The 24803-nt window shown below is 37.7% G+C and overlaps 2 long non-coding RNA genes across 2 annotated transcripts; one reads left to right on the forward strand and one right to left on the reverse strand.

The window, feature by feature from the left end:
- The first annotated feature begins 931 nt into the window (after window positions 1-931).
- Window positions 932-1981, forward strand: LOC147508038 (uncharacterized). The gene is made up of 2 exons (XR_015216285.1): window positions 932-1142; window positions 1267-1981. It is a non-coding gene; the product is annotated as an uncharacterized LOC147508038 (long non-coding RNA).
- A 2452-nt stretch (window positions 1982-4433) lies between these two features.
- LOC147508039 (uncharacterized) lies at window positions 4434-5888 on the reverse strand. Its single transcript, XR_015216286.1, has 2 exons — window positions 5537-5888; window positions 4434-4782 (listed from the first exon to the last, which is right to left on the reverse strand). It is a non-coding gene; the product is annotated as an uncharacterized LOC147508039 (long non-coding RNA).
- Window positions 5889-24803: the final 18915 nt, after the last annotated feature.

Below are 24803 nucleotides of genomic sequence, written 5' to 3' on the forward strand. Positions count from 1 at the left end.
ATTTTATATATATAACAGTTTTATATAATATTTACCATTATATTTCAAATAAATATAAATAATGTATTATGATATATCAAGAAGTATCCACAATATTTACGATATTTGTTGATATTTTAGATATATCAATGATATTTGCATGTGAAACAATATCAAATATCTCCAAAGAGAAGAATATATCCACGATACATATCCAGAAATTGAATATTGATAAATACTCATATCCTGATATTTTATACTATGTATGGAGTCATGTTCTGGAGGGAGCTTTTAAAGTTTTCACATTTTCCTTCGTATTGTTTCGTAGAGTTACAAGAATGCCTGCCATAAAAATATACTCTAGCTAGGCCTCTTGCTCTAACATACCAAGCTTCACATATTTTCTAGTGAATGAACCTGGCGCGCAATGCTTTGCCTAAACGTAAATGAGGAAGCGTTGACTATATTTTCGTCGTCACAACCCAATAAACAATTGCTAAACTTTTGGCTACTATAATGCCATGGTAAATTTTTGACAACACCAATTATCTCTCAGCCTTCCAGACAAACCATTAGTGATTCAAACTGTTTTAAGTACTGATAATGTTATATGGTGAGGTTCTTCGTTAACTTTGTCACACAAGTACTCATTAGTTAATCTATATGGAAACACAGTCTAATTTAAATAAGTTATCAGAAATGTTATCTTCATAACAAATCTCAATTACGAATTTAATTAAGTCAATATTCATTGATCTCAGAACCTGCATATATATATATAGAAAGTCAACTGTCGCAATTGCGATTGTATGTCATGATCCCCCAGTTGTGGTCTTAGTGCCTCTAGACTATAGGCCGGTCACCCTTTTTATCAACAATAATGCCAACAAGTTTCTCTATAAATACTGGCCATTTGAAGCCAATATAACTCCATTTTCTCTCATACATTTTGAATTTTGCAAACTCGATCTGGTACGGAAAAGACTTCGGTCCTCAGCGGCTTAGTCCAAAGCGGATGAGAACCACACATTTGGTATTTTTTGTTTTTAAAATTTTTTTTTTTTTAAAGATCTTTTGTGTGAAAATGCTGATGTGGATACCAAATGTGTGGTCCTCAGCTGCTTTGGACACACTTCGGTCCTAAGCGATGAGGACCGAAGCGGGTACAGCCTATGCCATATATATTTGGTTCAGTTAAAATAATTGTATGTCAATTCAAATACATAACTATAATTCTATAATTTTGCTTATAGGGTTGGTACTTGTTTCTTTGTTTTTTGCTTACAGTTTTATCATGAAGTCCTTACGCCTGGCAACCATTGCATTCATGATCTTTGTAGGCTTTGCAGCTGTACAGGCAGCTGATGGAAAAACTGAGGCTACTTCCCAGTTAACTTTGAAAAAGCTAGGTTACATGACTGCACGTAAATTTCAATATCCTAGAGGTACCAATGATGTAAAGGCAAATGATCCTTCCGAAAAAATGGGTGTTGCCGGCGCAAAATTTGCAGTTGGCAATTTACCAATAGAAGTTGGAAACTTACCAGTAGAAGAAAGCAAGAGTGAAAATACTGCGAGCAGAATCAATATCAACAAAGATGATGACACCAACTTTGAGACTTCAAGTAATTATGACGATACTGATCCTTCCGTATCACATACAGATAGAACAGGTACCCATACAGTTAGGACAGGTACCCACCATGATAACTATAAACGACCAGGTGGACTCCCTTTTACTAAAGGCAATTAGGAGAAGAAGATGATGTGACATAGTGTGCTTCTTTAAAATAATGTGGAACCTGGTAGTCCATCATATAAGTCGTTGGTTTCACCCGGTCGAAGTTGTTTCTTGCTTGTGGTGTGGTGTACAGAGAGCTTTGTGTGTACTGTGTAGTGTGTACCAAGCTTTGTGTGTGAACAGAGAGCCAGTATGCTCTTCATGTTGAATGTGAAAATGAAAATAAATAACTAAACATCATATGGCATATTGGCATCTAAATTATTCTATCCTCACTAAATAACCTGGACTCTTAAATTCATTGGGCTTTTTTCCTATCATTAAATATCTACAAAATTAGGCCCAAACATAGAAATTGACTAGTAATTACGGCTCCGAGGAGTACTGGGTGAACAATAATTATGGTTTTAGAACAAAATGGGCTGACATCAGCATTAATCATTAATAATTTCGTATAAAAAGACATTTTTGAGCTGATGTAAGTAAATTATTTTTTATTAATACCAATTATGACTTTTTCTATCTACCAAAAAAAACTTCAACTAGTAAAATCTGAGATCTAATTATTTCTATCTTTGAGCTAAATGATTTGTGTATTGAGATTAGTGATTTAAGATATGAGAAAACATCTTATTCTCTCATAACAAATATTCTTCTTACTTTGTATTATACTTTTTCACTTTCTAATTATAAGTTATTGTTAATTAAAGAATAATTAGGTCAATTTCGACACCGATTCGACAAGCAAGCAATTGAACAACAATTTAATTTCCTTTTCAAAATCTCGAATCTTATGTTAATCAATCGTGTAATTTATCTCGATTTCGATATTGTTGTCGTCGATGATATTTTTTAAGTTAGGACTTGAGAGTAGCAATCCGATTGTCAGTACCCTTCACTCTCAACCACTCGTGTGGCCATACGACCTAAGGTCAGGTCGTCCAAACGACCTAGGAAATGTAACCGCTGCAAGCTAGTCAACAACATCATTAATAAGAGATCATTACTTTGTAACGGAAGGAGTAAAAATAATCATCAAGACAGTGCAAAAGGGGGATCTGTGCCTATAAAAGGAGGCGTCTTCTCCATTGTCAAGGGAGGCCAATACTCCATATTCTCGATCATCTATCTCCATCTCCCATCCAATCAACTAATCAAAAGCTTGAACTACATCCGACTTGATTTGAGTTCACTAAAGAACTCGATACGTAGGCAGCTCAACATAATCGAGTTCAGTCGAACAAATACTACATCTACACCGATATATATATAAACACTACTATGCATGTATGATATGCACTGCATGTGTATACCAATATGTACACACCATTATGTATGTGTATAATACACATGTAAACACTACTATATATGTGCATAACACATATGCAAACACTACTATGCATGTGTATACCACATATGCACACACTATTATGCATGTGTACACTCTCCACAACATTGCTCGATCGCTTATTTACTGTTTTAGATACACAAACCTGATACTTGAATGGTAAAACGTTGAATTTATTAATCCATTATATTGCTTATGTCGCCCAATACATATATAGTTCGAATTTTGTAAAATATTACACTAAAACACGTTATATATTAATTTCCAAGAATAAACAATGGTGTATTACGTATTGCAAAATTTTCCAGCATCTATTGTTTTCCTTTAGTTTTGTGAAATTGAATAACCAACACTGGGATCGATAAAATATTTTGTTGTATGTGTTAAAATCATTCGGTATATATATAATCGAAACACCATCATGTTCTTGTCTAAATAAAAGTTATACAAGAGAGAAAAAAAAAGAAGAAGAGAAAAAACCTGATGCAAAAAGCAAGACTACAATAACGAGGAGACTGGACTTGAGAAAAGACATTATATTTTCATTTAATTATGGTTTGTTGTTTGCTACAACTATAATTGTTTGTGTTGTGGAGAAGGACGATGTGAGGTTATTTATAAATAGAAAGAAGCTTGGATTGGTAGACTATTTAAAGCTTAAAGATCTTTCTACAATCTTGTCTTAATTATATTGCATTTTCTATGTTATTTCAAAATGTCTTTGTAATTTAATTTGTTTATGTCTTGGGTGTATCTATTATTCTAATTCCCTCCCTATAATAATAAAAAAAACATCTGTTATCTCTTTTATAATTTTGTTTCCCTGTGCATTTTTTTTTTCTAAGTGCCAAGATTTAGAGAGAATATATCCTCTCCCAATGCATAATGTGAGCGAAAACTATAATGTATTTTGTTGCAAAATTTTGTTTTATGTAGCCCGGGCTATATATATCAGTAATTGTGACAGTTGAAATGATCTACTTGAGTTCCGTCCTATACAAATTTGGCAAAGGAGGCTACCTTCCTTTAGCCTTCACATCAATCCTTGTGATCATAATGCATGTGTGGAATTATGTGTATTGAAAGACGTACACATATGAAAAGGAGAACAAAATTAATGTCTTCCCTACAAATCAGTATTTGCCTTGAGTTTTTGGTGGCCCAAAGCCAAATCTTACATTGTGAACCTACATATACTAATTTTTCTTTTTATTTTTGAGTTATAAACATAAAAGAAGAAAATTGAATACCCAATCAAACATGAAAGTTAAACAGCATGTTAAGAGTAATTTAGCACAGTTCTACCTGTTAATCAAATTCCAAAATAGAAAGGAAACTACCAGACGATAACACATTATGGAATGTGTGTTTGAAGGTCAAAGAATCCCACCGTAAACCGCATAACGTATTACAACAACAGTTTAAAGTTCAATCTACTTAACAACAACAAATACAATTGAAATCTAAACTCGGTAAACCCTAACAACCCTCTCAACTATTACATGGCAAAAAGGGCATGCGGTGCCATGAGTGACATCCTCGAGACACCAGAGACAACCTCCGAAATGGCCACAGGGATGATCACCGCTTTCCTTTCGTTCTCCATGCAGATCGTGCATACGTTGGAAGATGTATGCGACACTTCACTACCAACATTGGTCTCGGCCTCGAGATCTTCATCCATCAAATCTTCATGTGGGAAAACTTGAATGGCCTGCGCCCAAATACATAATTGAGGTGGTTCAATAGAAAATATAAAAGTAGCCTAACCCAAAACTACTAGTATACTACATTGCAGTGGGGGTGTAAGCGGAGGAGTGGAGAAAAGAGAGACATGGGTATTGGTGAGAAAGAAGAGAGAGGGAGAGATGGGTTTTGCCGACAATTTAAGAGAAGAAGATAATCCAAAGCATAAACAACAACACTCTATTAGACCTTCTACAAAATTGTCCATGACGAAGGAACTTCACTCAGTGCCCGTAAGAGAAGATTCCATTACGTGCAAGATTCTGTTTTCCTCAACCCCACGTAATTCTCAAGACTCAAAATGAACAAATCCTAATAAATTAGCCTTTCATTGCCACACTAGAATGAATGTTTTTATCACCTTAGAAAATTAATTAATTTTGCATTGTTTTGTTTAGTCCAACCATTTTAAGTATACTTTCAACAAAACCAAACAATGAAAGCTGACACCAACACCTCATCAAATCAAATCAATATCTTCTCAAATTCAATAACACATCATACCAATACCAATAACTTTTCGAGCTAAAAAACTATAATAAAGATATAAAGATACTTGGGCAAAATTAAACAAAATAAACTCGCCTTGCCTGCTGAGGGAGGGAAGATTTTGGCAATTGACAAGTACTAATTCCTCTAAACGAAAATCCTATACGATTAAGTGAAAAATTTAAAAAGAAATCATAATAATAAATCAGAGATATAAAGAGTTAGAGATTGACTTTGAAAGGAGGAAAGGTTATAGAGTGCCGGAACAAGATGGTTCAAGCGTTTGGTGAGTTGTGCTACTACATGAACAAGATGATGGATTCTATGCCGCTACTGATTGCATCTCTCATCTTTCTTCTCTCTATCAAACTATTTTAGTCTCTCCACAAAAATAGTTTTGTTTATGAAAGAAAATTCTGCAGCGAATTAAGCAGCTAATCGTCAACCAAGCAAATGGGTCGCTAGAATATGTTATGGTTTTGTCTTATTTTTCACACCCTCGGCGTGAACGGGGGAGTAGTGGGCGGGGGAGAGGTCGGCTTGGGAGAGAGAGAGAGAGAGGAGTTATGAAGAAGAAGAAGAAGAATAGAGGGGGGGGGGGGGGGGGTGGTGGGTGGGAGGGCACAAACAGACAGTAGACAAACAACATTTTGCCAAACTTTCCAAACCTAACTCAAAAACGTTCGCTACCGCTCACTTGAAAATTAAAATAGTGTTGAATTGTACCGAGTCCATTCCACTGAAAGAGGGAATCCTATCTGAGCCATAACACAACTTGATGTAGTCATGGTCCCCTAACTCCAAAGCTCTACCCACAATTAATTCAAAATATCAATATTATTTCAGTCAAAATATCGAAATACTCTTAATTGTTTTGTAAATTTGTACCTTTCAATGGTTGCTGGCCTTGAACGAGGATGGGCCATAAAGAAAATTGGAATCAACCTCAAGCTTGGAGTCATCTTCAAAAGTCTTATGACTGGCAACACAGCGTCGTATAAGAAATAATGATGCTGTTGAAACCTTTCCTTGCTGCTTCAGCTTTCATAAGGGTATTATAGGCTTCGTCAGCATCATGTGCGTGGACGACTGCATTTTGTAAAATTAACAATCAAACAAGTAAAAACAAAATGTGGTCATTTCATGATACTATTTCTTTTGCACAAGTGTTTTACCTGGAATCAAAGCTAGGTCAAGCCTATCTTTTATCTGTATGCCCCTAACAATATTTTTGTCAAGCAATAGAAGAGGAGTCCTGTATTGGGCGCCACTACAATTAGATTGGGCAGCCTCCAGCCCAAGCCCAAACAAACGCCCAGTACCCCCACTAAATCGCAAAACCGAGAAAACCTACCCTAACCGGTCATCTCTCTCATGGAAACCCTTCGAAACCCTAACGAAAAAACCCCAAATTTGAGTTTCAATTCGAGTTTTAATAAACCTACCAAAGATCGTTTTAATTCGAGTTTCTCTTCGAGTGCAAACCCTTCGAGTGCCCGATTGAATTACCACAAATAAAAAATCTAATTAAAACCATTCGAGTTTGTCCAAAAATTCGAGTTTCTAACCGTTTTAATTCCTGTTTGGACAAACCAATCTAACCACATTGTTGTTAAATCATCACATTCGAGCTTTAGCAAAATTGCAAGTTGGGAGAGCAGTGAAAGCTTGAAATTTGCGAGTTCTTCAATTGAAATTCAGGTTGGTTCTTCTTAATTTGCGAGTTTCTTTTATTATGTAATCATATATATGTGATATGATCATGGTTTGTTGCTTTGAAATGTTATATATGGATTATTAATATGATTCTATAACTCTGTCCAAGAAGAGGCAACAGTGTGGGTAAATTGAGTTTCCATATATCAGTGCTACTCAAGTTAATATGTGTACGCGGAAAAATGTGTACCTAGGTCTATGCAATTGATTTTAGAGTCACCACTAACTTTATTAAGGAAAAGTTGAGTAAAACCTATGTGAAGGACTAGCCCTTGAAACTAGATGATTATTGGGTTCGAGTCAAGGTACGATGTGGGAGGTGTTAGGCACTCACAATCGCCTCAGTAAAAACCAAAATACTTCTTCTATTGAGGTGTAACGTGTTAAGATAGGCAAACGAAGAAAGCTTGAAAAATAATCTACCAAGTTGGATTAAAACTAATAACTATATGCTATAATAAAACTAAAAAAAAGATAACCTAATATGCAATGCTAAAGGAAATAAAAGGAAAAGGAAAGATGTCACCTGATTTGGAATATTGCCTCATACTTGATTGTAGATTGATTGATTGATTGATGATAAACTTGATCTTGCATTGACAATTGTGATTTTTGGATTGAAACAGGTGATTTGAGGAAAAAAAAAAACTTTTGGTGAAAAGAAGTTTCTACTAAAGATCGACAAGAAGAAAAAGAAGGCTAAAATGAAGAACTAGAAAAAAAAATGAAGAACACTAAAGGAAAGAAGGCTATTAGCTCTGAATAACTAGGTCCAGATTATTAACTCCAAATTCCTAGCTCTAGCTTGCTCTAGATTGTTTTTTGTGGGTGAATGAGACCCATATTTATAGCTTTTTGGGATGGATTCAAATATGGTAATGAGTTTGATCCAATGGCTGAGTGTTGATGAAGAAAAATCCAATGGCTTGATCTCTTTCTGGTTGCACCTCCTAAATCTGGCCCTTGATTCAAGAGGTGGGATAAGGGGTGCGATCTTGGCCCTTGATCTTTGGATATTTCAGATGGATTAGGGCAAAAAAACAAGCCCTACACGTCCTCAATGAGTCCATAATCCAGGGTTTCCAAACTTGGCTCCAAAATGGCATATTCTTTAGAATATTCTTGATTTTAGGGATCACATCAAATCAAACAAAAAAGGAAGGTTCTCTAGGTTTTTGGAGGCTTGAAAATGGGCTATAAACCCTAATGAAAAGGTCCAACTCGAGCTGGATCTACAGCCCATGAGCATATGTCCAAATCCAACCAAAAAGGCCCATCTTGACCATTTTATGAACACTGCAAATTCCCTTTGACCGGGTCAAAATTAGGCAAACTCTTCTTCACAAAAATTGTTAATTAATCCATTAGGAAGGTCCATGAACTCTTAAAAATATCCTTGGGTCGAAATCTTACTCCAAAAAACGTTGCACTCAATAGTGCATAACATATTTTGAAAAACGATAGAGCAAGATTAGGGTTTCCGAAATCCAAAAATAACCTAGGCAAGCTTGTACTCATTTCGAAGGATTTTTCAAGGGGAATTCAAATATGAAATAATCTCATCCAAAGAAAGAGTGGAAAAAAAAATGATTTGGGCTCCAAAGGGTTACAGGGGCATTTTGGTCATTTTCATCTCAAAACTCAGAAAGCAACGAAACTTCAGCCATAGCTAGAACATGATGAGGAGAGTCTAAAGACGCTAAGAGAAGATGAAAAGAAAGAAGTTTGATATAGAAATGAAGACTATATAAAGCAATTCACCTTATATGATCATATTTAATTCAGGGCAAAATTGTGAATGAATTATGCCTGGAGTGCAAAAATGGGGTGTCTACAGTTGCCCCTCTTTGTCGGAGGTTACTTGCAACTGAACGGCAAAGCCATGGAGACAAACCATTTTTGTCAAGCTCCAGCCAAAAGATCTCATGCAATTTTTGAAAATTCATTTGAAAAATATTTTTGAAAGAGGGCATTTCCCTGGATATTTGAAATCCTTGATTTCTTTCAAGTTGTTTGTGAGGGCTTAAAAATGATTGAAAGTTGGTGGATGCATCGAACGGACTTATACCACGCAACATGACAACTGGATTATCTGTGGAAGCATCGGACGGACTTATACCATAAGACAAAATATCAATGCTAGCGGAAGCATCGGACGGACTTACACCGCGTAACATGATATTGGTTAATTGAAAAAAATTTCTAAAAATGATGAACAACTTTTTTTGAAATCAAGGGACAATTTTTTTTTTTGAAATCTAATATTTTCAAATTCATTTTGGAAAACTGGTGAAATTAAATGGATAGATCAATTCATTCATGATTTTGACTTAGATTAAAGATTCTCATATAGTGGTGATAACCAAACACGGACGAAATGAAAGACTCACCAGGGAGAGCAAGAAGACCCACAGGGGATGGGAGATTCTAAAGATGAAGGAAGAAGACACAGACGAACACTACTGGAGAAGATAAGAGATATGCTGGAGATGAAAGATGGATGCTGGGGATGATGATGTTCAAGTTCAATCAATCAATCAATCAATTACGTTCAAGTATACTTGGGTTGGAAAATATTGTCACTATGAGTTCAGGCTGATCCATCCGTGAGGCTGTCAGTAAAAACTGACATTGTTCTCACGAACAATTTTAATGTTGAACAAATGGAGTTACCGAAATAATATTAATGATCAAGTGGTTGCCAATAGTGCAGTGGAAAACAAAACTTGATGAATATTTTCTCATACTGGAGGGTAAGAACCCCATGGTACTAATTTCATCTTTTTTTATTTTTGAAAAGTTTTTGGATTTTTTTTTTTTTTTCAAACTTGGTCAACTGTCAAAACTGGTCAAAATCGGGTCAATTGGTGCAAACCGGGTCAAACAGTTCAAACCCGGGTCAGTCTAGACCAATCGGGTCAACCTGGGCCAACCGGATCAAACGGGTCCAAAACTGGTTGAACAGGACCGAACCTTATGCCAAAATAGGTAAGGGGTACCCGACCTTCCTTATCTGGTGCTTGCACCGAATAATTGAATTAAACAGTTTTGTTTATAGAAGGGAATCTTTGAAGAGTCAAACCGTTTTGTTTCCAAAACAAACATTACTTTTTTTGTAACCAAAAAACGAGCAGTACCTATTTTGTAAACAAAATCCGCCGCACATGCCACTTTCTAAATGACCCATCCACCATGCCTATATATACAGAGGACCCAAGGAAGAATTACAAGAAAACATACCTTCGTCCAGAGCGAAAGAGAATAGGAGAGTCGTACCTTAACCATCGTCCGGGGAGTAAATAAGCCAAAGTGCCACAGTCAGACATTCTACACCACGCCATGCCATGCCGGCGCCAGGCCAAGGTAAGCCAGCGCAATATTTTTTCTCGTGAAGCCCATACATGCGCTTGCGCTTCACTTATTTACATGTTAACTCAAATTTGCGCTTTCCTCACCAATCAATTAGGTCTGAAATCAACAAACTCACAGTACACACATACGATGAGGATGAGCCATACCTTACTCAGCCGATCAGTCCAACGGAGGAGAAGTTGGTGATGCCAAAACGTCAAGCTTACTTACCAATGACAGCTTTGCTCTCACGTACTCTTGGCATTTAGCAACTGTGAAACTTGGAGAAACTTCTTTGGCCAAGGTTAGACAATTTATTTCTCTCTACATATTACAATAGAGTGAAATATACAATGATATGCATGAACACAATGAACGCAATGCAACTATGTTAGCGTGAATTATTAGAAAGATTATGGTGTATGCATACTATGTTAGTAAAACAAGTACACGGTTTAGTTAGGAATATTGGCTTCAGAATTTTCTACGTGCTTGAAATCCTAGATTTTTCATCATAAGCCATCCAAAGCAAACCAAGTTTTTGAAAACAAATCATTTTTTTTTTTTTTTTTTTTTTTTATTTTTTGAAATTCATTTTGAAAACAATGGAAAACAAAACAATTTTTTATCCATAGAACAAGAAATACCACAAATGATTGAATAACAAATGAAGGTGGGGGAATGAATTACCGACAAGAAGATGAGCATGAAGACGACCATAGGATAGAAGTACGATCAAACTTGGCACCTATGAAGTAGATGATATTCTTGTCCCTTTGATTGCTTGACCTTCACAACGCATCGTCTTGAATCGACACCCAAAAACTTTCTTCCAAAACAGATAGAGCATAAAGCATAGGACCGATCTTCTGGAGACAACTTCCTTATATATTGCAATCACTAGTAGTGAATCCTCCAATGCTTTCCTTTTTTTTTTTTTTTTTTTTTTTTTTGAGTACTTCTTAACTAGGAGATATAGTGGACTTAGAGATCAAGAGTGGACTTTCATAGGACTATAATGTAAGCTTAGGTGATGGGCTCAGAAAGAAGGGATAGGATCAAAATATTATTTTTGGAGTAGAACTTGTCATATAAAGGGGGGAGTAATTGGAATGATAGTAGTGAGATGATGATACGGATCCCAAATCTCAAATGACGCTGCCCCTTGTTTAGGTTTTCCATTTTGGACCAGTGTCAATCATTTTGTGCAACTCTAAGCATAGCATTTTGAGCTATGATCGTTTTTTTTTTTTTTTTTTTACCCCTTGCATTAGGATTTTTTTTCAACACCTCCTTGGGATAAATAACACGGGGATAATTGTTTCGTGATCAAAGATGGATGGAATGATGCCCCGGGAATATGACAAGTTCTATAAAAATAGGTATGGGTAATCTATGGGTAGGCTAAAGATTTATTAGGCTTCCTAAAGGATATGGGCTTGTATTGTGGGAAATAAAAGAATAGGCTAAGGCTCAAATGGGCTTCTAATGGTAGCATATGACATTAGGTGGACTTATGAAGCTAAAAACAAAACGATCAAAGATGGCCTGTTCCATCGTTTCTCTACGATTTCCACTATACTCTTCGTCTTAAAATAAACAAAGTTGGGTAAAAAGTAGTACCTCTTTAATTGGTCGGCATTGGTAGGATTTTCCATGTAGAATCTTCATAGTGAATGGACATTCACTGTTAGGTTTGAACTTTCTGGTTCATTGATTCCACTCTAGTCTGGATTCGCTTGCTCAACTTTACTTCAACAATCTGTCTCCATTGGTATCTAAGTCCCTGTAGAACATCAATTCCCTCCTTCTTATATCTCAGCTCTCAAAAATTTTGATCGTAGATGAACTCCTCTTAGCATTCTGCTTGTTGATGTAGTCAGATTCGAGTCAGCTGACTTCTTTGATAGATAGCTCTCATATCTTCAATGGATGCAAATGGAGTTTGCCCTCTCCACGGTAGGGTAGTTGATCAGATGTTGTAGAGCTTTGCCCTCTCCACAAGGGTAAATGCATAATGCTGAATGCTGATGTTGGTGATCTTAGACATCTGAAAAATCTTCTCAAACATAACCGCTGAACTTTCTTCCTCCTCAATTTCTTCTTCTCGGTGAGTGATTCTCTCATCTTCGAACAATGAAAATCATGTACCACCTTAAGACAATAGATTGTCATAGGTATGATCAACACTTCTATGGATTCCTTCAATAATTTGATCAGGCTTCAACGCTCAGATGGGATTAAGGTTATACCAATCTGCACATAATGTGGTTCATCTGTGGTGCCAAGGTTGATGGTCTTTGTCTTCACAATGACTATCGTCTGCATCGATCCTCGATTTGCTCATGAGAAAAAATGGACTCAGCAGCTTCATTGTCCATTCCTTCTTCATCATCGGGGGGAGGGGATCATAATAATCTACACAAGTCATTCAATCATCTTGCACTAAGGCAAGTGGGTAAATTATATTCTGTGGGATTTTGCAAACTTTTTTATTTATTTTTTTGTATTTTTGAAAATTTTTAATTTTTTTTTTTTTTTTGAAATATCTGGATTTTTTTAGATCTTTGAAATATTTGATTTTTTTGGATTTTTTGAAATATTTGATTTTTTTGGATTTTTTGAAATATTACTATATACAAAAAGAGTTAGAAAAAGGTTTCACGGCCTTTGAGCCCTATCGGATTCATCCGGTGGCTCAACCGGAGCAATATGATGGCTGGGGATTGGATCAATAATGACTTGCGTTCCCCAATCATCATAGTCTCCATCAATGAATGGATCCTCATCAGAATCTAAGGTCTCTAAAAACCTTTCCCAAATCTCATATTGCGTTTGGGAGTCAGAAAGTGGCATGTTCCCAACATCCACTGGAGCTGGGTCAAGAATAGATTCCATATTCAACAAATCATCCAAATCAAGTATGGTCTTAGGGTCCAACTGGACATGATAAGGAGTGATAGTCTCGCTCACGGGTCGAAGATCTAACCCGGAACCGCCAAAGTAAAAGATGGAGTATAGTCCATACCGCGAGGAGGATGTCTATCCAACCTCATTTATCCAATTAAACTGTCTAGCCTCATGATCCAACCTAAGTTGGTGATATCCTGAATAGGAATTAACATTTGGCTCTGAAATAGTAATTTCTGAGTTTGGATCTGGGTCATCGCCTTCGCCCCAAAATATGTTGGAATCAATAATAGCCTCAATCTCTGCCCCTAAATCAGGTAGAGCCAATCCGAGACAATTCATCGTGGCACTAGAATTGATAAACAATTAAATGATCCTTCCACAACCTCCTCAGTATAGCCTAGCCCTTTTCGATCATCTTGACTAGGAATCTGCAGCGGTTCTAAGATGCCGTTTTGGGTTTTTCCCAATCCAAGTCTTGGAATATAGTTCTGCTCACAGAACATCTGAGTCGTCTTGGGATTTCCATTGCAAAATGGGGTAGGGAGCTTCTCCTTGTCGGGTGCTCTAAACTCCACAATCCCTAATGGTTCCTCAGTGTAGTTACACTTTCCTTCAATCATTGGTATTACCTTATGCTCTTCTGAAGAATCCAAATCATCCGAATCACCAGTAATGCAGATAATCTTCCCTTGCCATAAGAACTTAAGCTTTCTGTGAAGTGTAGAGGGAATTACGCCGGCCTGGTGTAGCCATGGTCTGCCCAAAAGGAAATTGTAATTAGCCTCGATGTCCATAGCCAAGAATGTGACTTTGAACGTGATTGGACCTATTTGGACGTCGGGTTGTAAACTTCGCCAAGGACTTCTCTTCTCGATTATCAAACCCATGAACGGCTCGGGTCAGTATCCTTAGTGAAAGTGAAGTCTTCCCATGATTCCAATGGCTTTTCGCACTTAACCGGGCGATATTTAAACCGGATCCGTTGTCAATCAATACAAATGACACCTTATAGTTGTTGCAATGCACCGTAATAGTCAATGCTTTCGTGGTGAGTTATTACGTGCAAGGGTCGGATCATCATCGAAAAATATTATGGAGTTTGTCTTCCGAGGGAAACGGCGGTGCGATGCCAAGTCGTTAAATTTGGATAGAAGCCGGAACATGAGCTTGGTTCAAGACTTGAAGAACTGCTTGCCTATGTTGGGGTGATGCCATGAGTAAACCCCATATGGAAATGTTGGACTTGGTTTTCGCAATTGTTGGATTACTTCATTACCCTCCCTCGCTTCTCGGTTCAAGATAGTCGGTAGGCGGGTCGGTCATTGGGCTAAAACCTGATCCTTCTGCAAGTGTGGTGGCTTGTATATCCTTCCTCCTCTTGTCAAACCGTGAGTCTCAACACATTCCTCTACCAAACTAGGTTCTAATTGCTTCAACTGATGTAATGAGATTGTTGAGTCATCTGTACTTTTCTCGGGCTCAATTAACTTCTTCCCTAAAACCTCCTCGGTATTGTGATTCTTGACTGGCACAAACTGGACTTTGGGGATTGTGATAGGAGTTAGGATCACCTACTGCTGAGTTAGGTTCTGGCGAATCACGGGTCCTTGAGGTTCTGACCCAACTTGTGACGCCGCGGATTGAGATGTATTCAAAGGATCTACCCATTTTGTAATGGGCCTCTGCATCATAAAGGCTTCCAGATGCTCTCTAGTCAACTTGAACGGCTTTTGAATCTGTGGAGTATGTAGAAATGGTGCTACCACCTCATTTAATTGGATACCTCTAGGCTTTGTTTGCTCCATGCATCTTCTGACTGCATCTTGAAGATTAACTGGCCTTGTGGTGCTAACATTGGACGTCTGTCTAATCGGAATGATGAATGATGCCGGATCATTCTTGACAGCTTCCAAAGTATTAACTCTTCCATTATGCATTAGTAATGGATTTGTCGATGTATTGGGAGTGCCAAGACTGGACGCATCTATCTTACCCTCATCAATTAAGTTTTGGATAAGATGTTTAAGGAGCATGCACCTCTCCGTCATGTGACCTGGAGCTTGATGGAAGTCACAATGTTTTGAAGCGTCGTACCAGAATGGCAACGGATTTGGAGGAGGCCTTGGCTGCATTAACGTAATCAAGCCCTGTTGGACTAAAGCCCTCAATACAACTTGTAATGGGAAGCCCAATTATGTGAACTGCCTCTGTTGCCTGGGAAAACCCCTGTCTTGCTGTCTTGGAGGGAAAATGACTTGATTGGCAAAATGATGAGTTGTCACCTCTGCCTGGATCTGTGTGTGTGGTTGAGGTTGTACTTGTGTGGCAACGGCATGTGTATCCTTCGGCTTATTGACAGTAACTGAAGGTGGCTTCTTCTTCTGAGCATCGTTTGAACCTAACGATACAATTGAGGTCATAGTTCCACAAGCTAAAGCATCTTCAATTTGAGTCCTTCTTGAAACCAAAGCCGGAAAAGATGGATGATAGTCGAAACTCAATCGATTTGAATATTCGAGTTCAAACTTTTTACCACCATTCGAATCTGTTCTGTCTCTGATGGCCTGTCTAGAATCTGAGCTGACTTGGTCCTCCACCTGGTTACATACTCGGTGAATGTCTCAGTTGGACCTTGCTTGAGTGCCTCCAATTGTCTTCGACCCATCTGGATGTCTGTATTGTATGAAAAATGGGTCACAAAAGCTATTGCAAGTTCAGCCCACGTTCTCATCTTCTGAGCGTCTGTGTTCATCCACCAAGTCAGTGCCGCACCCTTTAAACTCCTCTGGAATAATTGGACTAATAGTTCTGGTCCGATCCCCATAGGCTGCAAGTAGCTAGTGTACATTTTCACATGGGCTTTAGGACACCTAGTTCCGTCATATCTCTCCATCTTAGGGAATTCGAAGCCATGTGGAACCCTGATTTGTGGATATGGACAGAGACTATCCAAGTCAAACTCGTCCGCTTTGATCTTTGTCAGTGCTTCCTCAATCTTTTTCAATCTGTCTACCACTGGGCCATGGTATTGATCTTGGATGATAGGAATTTGATTTTGGGTGTTCATATAAGTGGTAGGTTGTGGTGTCTGTGTGATGTATGGAGGAGGGAACATGAATGGTGTAAAGCTCATGGGTTGGGATATATTTGGGGTGAACATGGCTGTGGATGTATATTGGTTTGGGTTGTAGCATGAATGGTGAACGGTGGGTTGTGCCATATAGGTAGGGTCGATATAAGAGATGGGTTGGCTTGGAGTCTGAGTTGGTATAGGCAGTTGTAGTTGGGTGGATTGATGTATGAAATTCCTAGTAGGCAGCTAAGCTTGTGGAGTAGGTTGGTTAAGATCAAACCTTGGTAGTGGTGGTGATGGAACAGATTGCCCTTGAGATTGTTGTCCTTGCCCCTGGTTCATAAGTTTGGATAGTACTTCTTGGACCATCCTTTCCACGGTTTGCTTTAATAAGTCTTCCGATCCGGAGGGGGTGATGTTGGACTCGACCACCTCCTTGGGTGGTTGTCCATTGCTAGACGATGATTGTTCACCTTGAGAGATAAAGCGGGGAACTAACCATTGGGTTGAGACGCTAGTAGAAAGAGACCGCTCGAGGAGAATTAACCGGTAGATTCTCCATTTCCATAAAAGCGAGTTAACGGTTGCACGAGATAATCTTAACCCTGACTTTCTATTCCAACCGGCTTCGGATAAGCCTTCTTCTTTCTATCTTAACTGAAACACCTCAAAAGAAAACGTAAAGTCCGACTCTCTAGGGATGTCCCCAAAGAGAGTCGCCAAAACCTCAGACGCAAAAATGTGTACCTAGGTCTATGCAATTGATTTTAGAGTCGCCACTAACTTTATTAAGGAAAAATTGAGTAAAACCTATGTGAAGGACTAGCCCTCGAAACTAGATGATTATTGGGTTCGAGAGTCAAGGTATGATGTGGGAAGGTGTTAGGCACCCACAATCGCTGGTAAAAACCAAATTTTACTTCTATTGAGGTGTAACGCGTGTTAAGATAGGCAAACGAAGAAAGCTTGAAAAATTAATCTACCAAGTTGGATTAAAAACTAATAACTATATGCTATAATAAAACTAAAAAAAAGATAACCTAATATGCAATGCTAAAGGAAATAAAAGGAAAAGGAAAGATGTCACCTGATTTGGAATATTGCCTCATACTTGATTGTAGATTGATTAATTGATGATAAACTTGATCTTGCATTGACAATTGTGATTTTTGGATTGAAACAGGTGATTTGAGGAAAAAACAACTTTTGGTGAAAAGAAGTTTCTACTAAAGATCGACAAGAAGAAAAAGAAGGCTAAAATGAAGAACTAGAAAAAAAAATGAAGAACACTAAAGGAAAGAAGGCTATTAGCTCTGAATAACTAGGTCCAGATTATTAACTCCGAATTCCTAGCTCTAGCTTGCTCTAGATTGTTTTTTGTGGGTGAATGAGACCCATATTTATAGCTTTTTGGGATGGATTCAAATATGGTAATGAGTTTGATCCAATGGCTGAGTGTTGATGAAGAAAAATCCAATGGCTTGATCTCTTTCTGGTTGCACCTCCTAAATCTGGCCCTTGATTCAAGAGGTGGGATAAGGGGTGCGATCTTGGCCCTTTATCTTTGGATATTTCAGATGGATTAGGGCAAAAAAACAAGCCCTACACGTCCTCAATGAGCCCATAATCCAGGGTTTCCAAACTTGGCTCCAAAATGGCATATTCTTTAGAATATTCTTGATTTTAGGGATCACATCAAATCAAACAAAAAAGGAAGGTTCTCTAGGTTTTTGGAGGCTTGAAAATGGGCTATAAACCCTAATGAAAAGGTCCAACTCGAGCTGGATCTACAGCCCATGAGCATATGTCCAAATCCAACCAAAAAGGCCCATCTTGACCATTTTATGAACACTGCAAATTCCCTTTGACCGGGTCAAAATTAGGCAAATTCTTCTTCACAAAAATTGTTAATTAATCCATTAGGAAGGTCCATGAACTCTTAAAAATATCCTTGGGTCGAAATCTTACTCCAAAAAAACGTTGCACTCAACAGTCGCATAATAACGGTCAAAAGCGGGATAGGGCAAGAAGATTAGGGTTTCAAATCCAAAAAGTAACCTAGGCAAGCTTGTACTCATTTCGAAGGATTTTTCAAGGGGAATTCAAATATGAAATAATCTCATCCAAAGAAAGAGTGGAAAAAACGAGATTTGGGCTCCAAAGGGTTATAGGGGCATTTTGGTTATTTTCATCTCAAAACTCAGAAAGCAACGAAACTTCAGCCATAGCTAGAACATGATGAGGAGAGTCTAAAGACGCTAAGAGAAGATGAAAAGAAAGAATTTTGATATAGAAATGAAGACTCTATAAAGCAAGTCACCTTATATGATCATATTTAATTCAGGGCAAAATTGTGAATGAATTATGCCTAGAGTGCAAAAATGGGGTGTCTACAATATGACAGAATTATAATAGATGATTGAAAATAGAGAATGGACAGTTGAACTTTACCTAGCTAGCAATAACAATGTCAATGGCTGAAACGATTATGCATAACATGTCCATGCTTTCCCTTGACACTCCTTATTTAATAATCATGAATCTATAACATTTGAGTACGTGCTTGATTGAAATATTAAAAGTTCTAGATGATAAAAGTTAACGAAATGAGAGGAAGGTGGAATGGTACTGAGTGTTTCAGAGTCAGTTTGTGGGACATACAATGAGTTTTACATGTTTTGCACTTTTTGGTTGTACCAATATTGGAATGCTTTTGTTATAATGCTAGGAGCACTTTTTGGTTGTTATTTTTTCTTTTTTTTTATAGGCAAGCCTTTAAAGGAGATTATACTTTTTAATGTTAATATTTAGGTCTAGCATGGTCTTTTTAATCACTATCTCATAATGAAATACTTCTTATGAAATAGGTTCAGAGGTTAGATGTTAACAAAGACATTCCTTGATATGAGTGGTTTCTTACTTTTTACTTGTATTTATGATCTTGATGGGCCAAATCTTTGAAAGGACATGATAGGAAAGGGAATGTAAGATTGGATGAGATTTGAGCACTTTCGATGTTGGTTCTTGTTGTGGTCATTTCTTTGAGAAGGAGGAACACGAATATGATAGTGTTGGCAGGGTTATTCGTTAAGGTTTTAGATTGTTTCATCTCTCGTATATTATTGACGAGTGATGCATAACTACAAATGGGAATAAATAGAATTAGAGTAAACTGAGATGGTTGTGGAGGCAACCATTGATAGGGGAAGTTTGTGTTTCAATATTTGGTGTGAACTGTAAGTATGATCAAGTAGAAAGATTTGAAAAAGAAATAAGGAGGGTGTAAGATCACTGTGAGGTCTATTGGAGCCAAACTTGAAAGATAGTTGATCAAGGTCCTGCCGTTCTAATAGCCAGACGGGGTATAAGATAGGGAGGGGTTTTTGCAAAGCCAGGAGTGCTTGATTAGACTGATAGTAGTATTGGTACCTTCTTTAAAATTTGCGGTGAAAGCTTGAAATTTGCAAGTTCTTCAATTGAAATTCAGGTTGGCTCTTTTTAATTTGCGAGTTTCTCTTATTATGTAATCATATATATGTGATATGATCATGGTTTGTTGCTTTACAAGGTCTTTGAGAGAGAAGGGGACCAAAAAACAATGTAGAGATGATGAACAGTTCATTTATTATGGTTGTTTGATTTGGCCTGTTTACATATATGTCTTCGAAACTTTTTTTTATGAAGATACACTTGATCAGTTGTTGTCGTTACCTAAGGTTGATATCATATCCACCAGAAAGTTGTATGAAGCTATTTGATTTATGTGCCAAGTGATGAATTGTTGTCTGAAGAGCTATTTGATTTTGACCAACTGGTCATGAATGTATTTATCACTTGTTTGTCTTCCTCGTTCGATTATGGTTTGAACCTTCGGATATTAATTTGTCTATTATTATTATTATGGTTTTTCTTTGTACATTGTTTCTTTAAATATGGTTTGAATGTTGGCTTCGTAATGTTGATGTTTTTTAATGTTGGTTTGTTTTGTTTGTTTGTTTGTTGGCTTGAAAACACAAAATTAGAATTCGTTTGATAAAATGCCTGGTAGAAAATTACTTGTTTGTTTGCGATTGCAGAATTGTAATAGAAGCTCTGTTTGTGATTGCAATAACTTCTATTACAATAACTAGATTACAACTCTATTACAATAACTAGATTGTAATAACTTCTATTACACTAGTATTTTACTGGAAGTGGTTGTTGGCATTCCAAAGTGTTGTTATTCTATAGGTGTAGATTTGATTAAACTTATTATAGTTACTAATACTTGTTTTATTTTTCTTTGTAGCGATGGGTCCTCGATCAAAGAATGTGAAGAATGTAGCAAAAACTACATTCAAGGGTGTGAAGAAATTGTTTGGTGGGGGTTCCTCTAGTGGTGACGCAGTTGGAAGACAAAGACAAAGGGCAGAGGGTTTAACGGCATCAGCGCGTAGAGGGGACCATTTGGAAAAAGAGATTCCTAAGGTTCCTGAGGTTCCTGAAGTTGATTCATCGAGTGAAGATAGTGTAGATATTGATAACAATATAGGTTTAGATGTAAATATGGACAAAGGGAAGAGTATAGTGGAAGAGGAGAGTGGGGAGAGTGAGGAGGATGAGGAGGAGGGTGATGAGGAGGGTGATGAGGAGGGTGAGGAGGATGAGCAGGATGATGATGTGGAAGAATATCTGGTAGAAAGCGTACCACCAGTGGAAGAAGCACCTATGGTATTGGATTTTGTGTAACGCCCGTATTTAAAATACGTATTTATTAATTAATTAATTAATTAAATTATTTATTTAAAATTCACTGGATTGGATTTGGGATATGTGGGCCTGATTTCTGGGCTCGAGTCTGTATTGGGCTTAGGTTTTGAACCCAAGTATATATTCACATTTTTCTAGAGAATAGGGTTTGGAGATAAAAATAAAATAAAAAAATGGAGGCGGAGATAAAAGCTCGTTGGCTAGAGTGTCGGAGCGCGACGATTCAGACTAAGAGGGATTCGTCGAGCTATTAATACAGGTGAGTAGTTATTTTTGCTATTTCATTGAACCTATAGTTGTTTTACGTGTATGTATACGGAGATATTTATGTCTGTTCAAGGTTCCGTTTTATTTACCTTATTCTCCCCGTTTTTAGTCGATTGTCCCTGCCCATGCGTGTTGTTAAAATTTTGTTGAAATCTGTCGTGTTGTTAAAACTCGAAACTCGGAAATCAACGTTGAACTGTCGAACCTTGTTTGGGCCCGTTAATGGCGGCTAAAGCCCCTGTGCATTATGGATTGAACTGGTATATAGTTGTGTTTATAGTTTTGAGGTTTGGTTGTTGAGGTTTGTTGGGGATGTCAAGATTGAAATAGGTGGTTGAACTGTCGGTGGTAGTGGGGAGTTTGGGTGTTGATTGAAAGCTTCAAGGACGCGACAATGGTGGTCGGATCCAGGGACGACACTGTGATACTGTACTGTGGTGGTGTTGATGTTGTAGGTTGAACGGTTATTTTGTATTGTGGGTTGATTGATGAATGGAGGTAGTGAGTGAGTGCTGGAGAGTGTTGTTGAAGCTTGGGACAAAGCTTCGATAGGTGTTAATGGCGGCGCCCAGTTTTATTTCAAACTTTGTTGTTGGTTGGTGGGTTTTGGTTGTGTATTTGAATGGATTGTTGGTGATGGGGGTCATGTAGTGTGTGTGAGGGCGGTCGAATGGGGTGCTGCTGATGTTCCGGAGGAGCGCTAATGGCGGCACGAATTCGAGATCTAGTTTGGATGAAGGGTATTGATTTAATGAGTTGGGGATTTCGCTTTTGTTGAAGTGGTTGGGGTTTTTCCCCTGATCATTTTCGAGTATGTTTGGAGGGGTGGCGATCGGAACTGATGGTGGTCGATCCGATTGTGGAGGCTGCTGGTGAGCTGATGGAGAAGACGACTTGGTTGGACTTGGGCTTGGGCTTGGGTCGGGACCAAGTGGGTCGGTTTTGTTTAGGCCCGATTCTATTTGTGTTGGTTGGGCTAGTTCTATTTTGTTTCTTTGGGCCCGGTTTTAGGTTGTTTGGTTGGGCCAAAACTCTATTTTTATGTTGGGTCGGTTCTATTTCTTGTTGGGGCCAGATCTAATTTTTGTTGTTGGGCCGGCTCACATTAGCTTTCTTTGGACTGGTTTTTCTGTTTTTGTTTTGGGCTTGGTCCATATGTTTTAAAGTGGGTCAGGTTGATTCACTAGGCCAGTTTAGACTTTTGGGGCCTGGTCCTAAGGTTTGGGTTTAGGCTTGGCTAGTTGGGTCCGAACCATTTTCTTAGTCATGAGCCCATGAGCCATGCACCTTTGCCCTTAGCCATGAACGAGGGCTATGACCCTGAACCTGTTGAACATGGAAATAACAGTTTGACTTTGACAATGACAGGTTGACTTTGACATTGACCGTTAACCGTTGACTGTTGACTGTGGAATGTTGACTTTTTTTTTCCAGATTTTCACATATTTAAGAATATGGACAAATGTAGTAATAAAATATTGTCGAAAATTATATAACTTTATTTGTCATTATCTAATTAAGATTTGACGTAAGTAGTGTGTAAAGCATATAAATATTGGCACGTAACAAGAGGGGAATTCTTATAAGGCTTAGATATATACGTTTTTATGATAATTAAACTACACATAGACTTAGATTCATGGACTTTAGTATTGATCTTTGATGGTGAATTGAGTTCACATAAATATATTGAATGAATACGTTACATGATTGATTACTATTATGAGTTGCTACTTAAATGAATTGTAGTATTTATGAAGGCTTGAGATATTTCATATGGTGTAGTGCAATATATGATTGGCACATGAAATAATAAGTTTCGAGATTTGATATAGAGATACTTGGATATCGTGCAATGAATAATATTGGCACGTGATAATGTGGATTGTATTATAACGAGAAATGTTGAGCTTCAGTACAATTAAGTATACTGGCATCAGATAGAATAAGAATTATTCTGAGATATAAATGTATTACACTTGAATAAATTACGTAACGAAAATCCTGGAACCTAGCTACCACAACTCATGTGATTGGCCCATGTGAAAGGCGTATGTGATATGATTGGCCCCTCGGGCATTTCACTGAATCTGAATGGCCCTTCTGGCGTAAGTAATGTGATTGGCCCTTATGGCGTTTCGATGAAGTTTGAATGGCCCTTCCGGCGGGCGCGAATGGTGGTGGCTTGATTATTCCGTTCACAAAATTAGAACGAGATGCGCAATATTTTATGCCGTATAATGGCAGTACTTACATAATGGCTTTCGTATGAGGGTTACCTGGTGTGCGGCATCCCGCTCAGGGTAGTTATGCACGGAGTGGTTCATTATGTGAGGGGAGGCATGTGGATGTACATGTTCGGCGTTGGGAAACGATTGTGGTAGCCAGGGAAACTAGGTAAGACATAGATACGACGTGATTTTAGGGACACGCAAAGAAAGCCTTAATTAATATAATTATGATAATATGTTGGTTAATGATATATCTTTAGATAGATATGGTATATGGTTTTGCAAAGGGGTGGGTCAACCTAATTACTTGTGTAGAGATGACTCACTCTGTAATTGAGCATGGAATGCGGTAAGTATAGAATATGTTTGGCTGGTTATTCGTTTAGTTAGAACCTAAGGTGCCTCGGGGGAGGAACTAAATGCCTTTTATTATGCGTATGGTTTGTTGTGTGGTTAGTGGGAAGTTAAGGCGCCTCAGTGGAGGAACCAACTGCCTTACATGTGGTATGTACATATCGATATGATTGTTTGTATTATTGGAAGCTAAGGCGCCTCAGTGGAGGAACTACCTGCCTTAATTATTATACTTAAGGATGTTGTATTATTCGTTGGATGTTAAGGCTCCTCGGTGGAGGAACTAATTGCCTTATTTAGTGTGTAAATATATGTATAAGTATATGTTGTATTTTAGAGCTACTCACACCACCATTTTTATAATGCTGACCCGATTTGTATGTTTGCTTATCGGGTGTGTTCATTAAATGAACATAGTTGATAAGTCTTGACAGGTTTAGTGTTGAAGAAGGTTGGTTGTTTGCTTGTGGTTTTATAAGTTAGTGTCGCATTTCAAGATAGGTTTTGTTTTCCCTTGAGGTGATATAGATTTTTAGTTGAGACAATGTTATTTGTATTTTCATTTGTAATTTTAAATAAAGAGTTATTGAAAAGAGATTTGTAACCTAATCTTATTTGTGAATTTTTGTAATGAAGATGACTTTTGTTTAATTGAAATTTTTTTATTGGTTTTTAATTATCCGCATATTTAAACTGTTTATGGGTTTTTGGGAGTTTAGAGTGCGTCACACCTTGAAGATCGAAGAGTCGGGAACAAATATTATTTTTCCGAATTCTGTTAAAATTCAGGGTGTGACATTTTGTAAGAAAATCCAATAATGATTTGGAGTTTAAAAGAGGTGAGTA

The sequence above is a fragment of the Coptis chinensis genome, chromosome 3 (genome assembly GCF_015680905.1).
Source record: "Coptis chinensis isolate HL-2020 chromosome 3, ASM1568090v1, whole genome shotgun sequence".
NCBI classification, from domain to species: domain Eukaryota; kingdom Viridiplantae; phylum Streptophyta; class Magnoliopsida; order Ranunculales; family Ranunculaceae; genus Coptis; species Coptis chinensis.